This window comes from Coffea arabica, chromosome 2c, assembly GCF_036785885.1.
Source record: "Coffea arabica cultivar ET-39 chromosome 2c, Coffea Arabica ET-39 HiFi, whole genome shotgun sequence".
In the NCBI taxonomy this organism is placed as follows: Eukaryota; Viridiplantae; Streptophyta; class Magnoliopsida; order Gentianales; family Rubiaceae; genus Coffea; species Coffea arabica.
In genome coordinates, this window is record NC_092312.1 from 63578108 (window position 1) to 63584107 (window position 6000).

Consider the following 6000-nt stretch of genomic DNA (forward strand, 5'->3'; position numbering starts at 1 on the left):
CAGTTCAAGATATTTCACTATAGCAACTCCTAACTTATTCCTGCCATGAGACGCAAATTTTTGGTATAACAAAATCAATCGCACTAGCAAAAATTATAGAATAAGAGTCAGGGTAATGTTGGCTAGAGAATGGAGGTGTCACCATATTTGGGAATTATTTACTAGATTCATTCACTTGAACGTTTAGAGATTGGGGTTTTATTTCTTCATTCTCAACTATTTTTTCAACTGTCGCTGTAGGTCCTTCTCCTTGGGACTCTTGCAACTCCTTGTCACATATCAGGGTAATTGCACTCTCATCTTCTTCAAGGTTGATAATAGTTTGTGAGAGTCATGCTTCACAAATTTGAGAAGTCAATTGCGTTATTCTAGATATCAATGGACGTGTTTGATCCGTCGAGTCAGGAATGCTTATTGTATATTCAAGCAGACGCGTTTGATCCTCCATCCTTCTAATTCTCATTTGTGTCTCCTGTCTAAAATGATATATCATTTCTTCAAGAGACATATCTGATATAGATAATGGTTGTTGACGCATTCCATCCTCAGTCCCTCTATTTCTCATTTGTGTCTCCTGTTCAAATTGATATGTATTAGCAGTTGGTAATTCTATCATTTCTTCAAAAGACATACCTGACATGGATGATAGTTCTTGAGACTCTTGCTATTAATATTAATGTTGAAAATTGATTGGCTCTGTTGCATAATTAAAGTTTGAGTTATCCCACCATCTTTGATCATACCCGTTTAAATAAGGGTTATACCACATTCGACATTCAGGTCATTTTGAAATACAGGGCATATGTTAGTTGAATGATCTGAAGCATAATAAGTTCCACAAGTTGCAACAGCCAATTGATTATTAGAAAAAACACGAATCTCATTAACCCTTCTAGAAATAAAATCCAGTCTATCACCAAAATACGAAATATTAGCAGCCATAAACTAGTTAAAAATAGAGAAAAAAATAAAAATAAGATGAACTCAAAAAGAAACAAATTAATCAGGCACCAATCTCCGGCAACGGCATCAAAAATTGACAGGTGTCGAGCCTGTGCAATAATAATTACGTACTCAAGAAAAATACAAATTTTTGTATATAGTGGTGAGCAGTATCTAATCTACAGAGACTGGGGATAATTCGTTTCTTCTAAAGTTTTGAATAGGGGGAATTTTAGAAATTATAAAAATAACTAATTAACCAACTAATAAAACAACTAACGAAAATGAATAGAAATTAATCAACAGTAGATACGACTCTAGTCAAAGGTGTAACTTTTCAAATACGGTCCATTCAACTGATCATCGATGCAAAGATAATTCAATTAATTATTAATAGATTGGTTATAGCCATGAACAAGTTCTGACAATCAACTTTTGCTTACTTTATCGATAATCAAGGTACAACCATTGACCATTTTTCTAACCAAGAAACAATCATAGGTACAACCCTAGGATTTAATCTCTCGATTGCATTAAGAATTAGAAAAATCCAACTCTAACCAACTAATACGCTATGAAGGTTTATTTAAATTAGATTATACGTTTCCCTAATATGGAACCAATCATGTTAGTCACCACTGGCATTAACCAATCAAACAATTACGGATTCAACCGGTCAATCTGGCAATAGATTATTAGATTAATTCGAATATCGGGCCATTGATAATCAAATAACAAAACAATCACAAGAAGTTAAACTAGAAAACATATGAATATTAATGAGTAAAAGAAATAGATGAAAATAATTCGATCTCATAGATATTTGGCACTGCGTCTTCAAGTTGACCTTCAACTAGAAAAGAAGATTAATGGCTCATCGTTGGGAAAAATCCCAACGCCAAAGCTTTTACAATTTCTCAAAATATTCGGCCACGACAAAAGCAAAAGAACAAGGAGGCTGTTGTCTCCTTCAAGGAGAAAAGACCACACCACTTTTGTTTTTGCCTCAAATATATAATGTCACGATGCTATTGTGTTACCTTTTCGGAAGTACTAATCACCCGAGAAACTAGCCGATCACTCCTATTTTGTAGATTCCTAAATAAAATAAACTTCCTACTTGATAAAAAGATTGTTTCAAAAAGTTAAGATAGCTAACTATACTAGTGTCCTAATAGGAATAGGAGACTAGTCTTGCGGTGTAGAGCCTGACCTCCATGACTTCAAACCAACTCCAATTCAAGATTGAAAATCACGTGCCAAATCTCGAGTTCTCAAACATGCAAAGTGGACCTTGATGCGCCCTCCCCGAATTGCATAAAAGTCTAGTTAAAACCACGTTCTTAACTCCTTTTCACTCCGAATCCCTATAACCAATGATAATTATCAAAAATAAGTAGAATTCACCAATTAATGCAATATCTAGTAAAATAAAAGAGGGAAATAATAATAAAATTAATGACAAAAATGTGTCATATCATGTGTGCAATGCAAGCTGAGGCAAAATAGCGAAAGGTTGCACAAACCATGGCTGTGACTGGGGAAATTTGGATTTTCTCTTTTAATGCTACTGCACAAATTATGAAGGGACTTGCCATTAATAATTTCAACATCACGGGTAATGGGACATATACATATCCTTCAATCTGGGGAGGAGATGTAGCCAACTACACTAGTGGTTATGGTCCACTGTATGGAAGCTCTTGCTTACTTGGTACCGTGAATGTTGAGAAGGTGAAAGGAAAGATTGTCTTCTACAGTGTCTTCGTTGATGGTTATGGCATTCTGCTTGCTAATGGTATGGGTGCCATATTGATGGATTGTGAATCATCCGATGTTGAGTTCAGTTTCCTGTTGCCAATATCAGCAATCAGTCCAAAAGGCGATGTTAAAGTTTTGGATTATATAAAAATACAGTGTACGAAATTAGCTTCTTTATAACATATGCAATTACCTTCTTGACTTGATATTTAATTCTTTTCTTGGGTCCAAACTTACTTAAAATGTTAGTAGAAATCCACTTGCAACTATCTTGGTTGCAGAAAACCATTTTACATCATCATTCTACTTGGTATTAACAGGTACGAAAATATAAAGTAATAATATATCTTTTTAGATATTTGCCTATTGTTTAATATGTTTCATTTTTATTTTTGGCAGGAGATTGATCATTAAATTAGCGAAGTTATTCCAACTTTATGTTGTAAATAAATCCTTATTTGGTATTGTTAATGGTTAATATTGCTTTTGCAATTATTAGTTTTAAAATTGTGTTCTGTGTTATCTTGATTTTATTTGTGATGCCATTATATTAAATGATTAAGGATACTTATTGTGTTTAATATGTATAAAAATAGTACATTTTACAGATTTTGTTTTGCTAATCTTTTATTATTTTTGTTTAGCATATTTCTTTTATATTATTCACAATTTTTAGAATATTAAATATTTCAAAATTTGTGTCCCGCTGAAACCACGATCAATATGTCAAAATCGAAGTGAAACAGTCCAAGCCGTGACCACAACTTTCAACCATAGTTAAAGGGTTCAATGGCCTGGGTTTCATAATATTACTGACCATGATAAGGCTACAACATTTAGCATTAGACAGTTCATCAATGGTGAGTATTGGCTACCAGAGGCCCAAGTACCTTATGATCTTGACATTTGATTTTACTTCAGGGCAAGAATTTTGCATTATCTGAAAACTTGATTGTATTATCAAAATAACCTTTGTCGTTCAAAACGAATTGATTATTAAGGATCCGTTTGGTTCATGGGATGATATAAGATTAGATTAATTATCCTATGTCATCCTATATTTGGTTGTATTTTCCATATAGGATGATACATTCCAACTAACTGAATTAGAGCCGGTTAGGGATTTAATAACTTATTGAAAAGTACTTTTCTAATAGAACTTTTTAATAAAAGTGCTTATTATGTGCTTAAATGTTTTTTTGGTATATTGTTTGGAAACATAATTCAATAAATATTTATTGTATTGAATAATATGCAATTTGAAATTTCTTAAATGTATTTATCTCTTTATTTAGTTGATAATATAGGATAAAATGATTAAATTTAATAGTTTATGTTTTAAATCACAAAATCTACTCTAAAAGCACCAAATTCGAGTTTTTGCTAAAAGTGTCTTTAACACTAAAAATTTCACTTCTAATTTTATGGAATGATATTCATTATACGCTTCAAAAGTACTTTTAACACCTAAAAGTTTTTTTTTATCAAAAGCACCCCAATCCCAAATGGGGCCTTAATCTCCTATTAATGGGATAAAATAATCCCAAGGGGAGGTGGCATTAGTCATCTCGAAATGATTAAGAGATATGATGATGAAATTTTAAACTAATTTATCCTTACAAATAATATAAATTTAGACTCTCATAATTAAATAATCTTACGCACACATGATAATATAACATGAATTGACTAATTTTCCCCCATTAATTAATTTAAAATTTTTTGACTGATTTACCCCTACTACTAACATAACAATATTTGGACTAATTTGCCCTTGCGAATGATACAAATTCATACTGAATATTATATAACCATACTTTCATATAATAATATGTTAATAAATGAACTAATTTGCCCCTATTAATTATATTAAAATTTTTGACTAATTTGCCCCCTTTGTTATTTTAATTTTTTTGACAAATTTACCCCTATTAATTAATTTAAATTTGTTGACTAATTTGAAAAATTTACCCCTATTAATTAATTTAAATTGTTTGACTAATTTGCCCCTACTTACATTATAATAAAAGAACTATATTATCCTTTGACTAAATTGCCCTTAGTAACCTTATTTTATCAACTAAATTCTATATAAATATATAACCTTATCAATTGGGTTATATGAATGAGAACTTCAATAAGTTCAAACTCGACACATAAAAAATCTTCTATGTTGGTTTGAGTTTGGCTCATTTAAAGCTCTTGAAGAGGTTGAATTTTATTCAATTTAATCCTAATATAGCCAAAACTTGGCCCATTATTTAATTAAATTTCAAATTTAGATTCAAAAACTATGTTAAAACCTATTCTTAAGGGCTTGAATGGGCTGAGTTTGAGTGAATGTAAATTTTATATATCAAAACCATTTATTTACTTTATAATTCTAAAGTTTCAAATACCTTTATTTTAATAAAATTTATAAATTATTAAATTATTTTATCAAAACGATCCTACAAATTAAAGAGTTCTTTGGTCATTAAAATAGTAAACCTATCTCATCTAATCTCCAACCAAACACAGGATAGAATGATTTTCCAATATATCCTATCCAACATAGAACCAACGAAACACTATATAAAATAGATTATTAGCCTAAGAATGATTCAACCGAGGATTGATAATCCTTGAATGAGTCGTGTCATCTCATCCAATCTGTGAACTAAATAAACCCTAAGAGTATGATAATCCAAGCATTAATTGCTATAATGACTTCACATATTAGGAGAATTTTTTTTTATTATCTCAACAAAGGTGAAAGTAATGCTTAAATAGAGCTTAAATTAATCAAGCTATTATGTAATCAAGTTTTTGTTCTTCCTCAAATTTTTCTAACACTGTAATTATTTTTAAATTTTTTTAGCAAGGAAGAAGTGCAATTTAAAAAGTGTGGGGGGCAAGGAGATTTTTCCAACATTGTAAATTTGTCAAGCTTCTAATTTAATCATTTGAATTAAACTTACTAGTCCCCGTATAGGCATTTCTTAATTTACAATATAAAGCCATTATGCCAAACATCTAGCGTAAGCTTGTGCACATCTGCGGGAAATAATACATTAAGTCCAAACGAAAAGTTAAAACTTGGAAAAGAATCCATTTTAGTCCTATCAAGAAATACTATCATATTTGCTGAAAGCGGAACTGAATTTTCATTCCACGATAATCAACAGAACATGTTGAACTTATATAAAGAAAAAACAAGAACATACTGAAATACGTGAAGATTAGATAATAATGATCTAATATGCAGAAATTCGTTTTCTTAAAGAAAATTACAACTGCCTACTTTGATTGTATCTT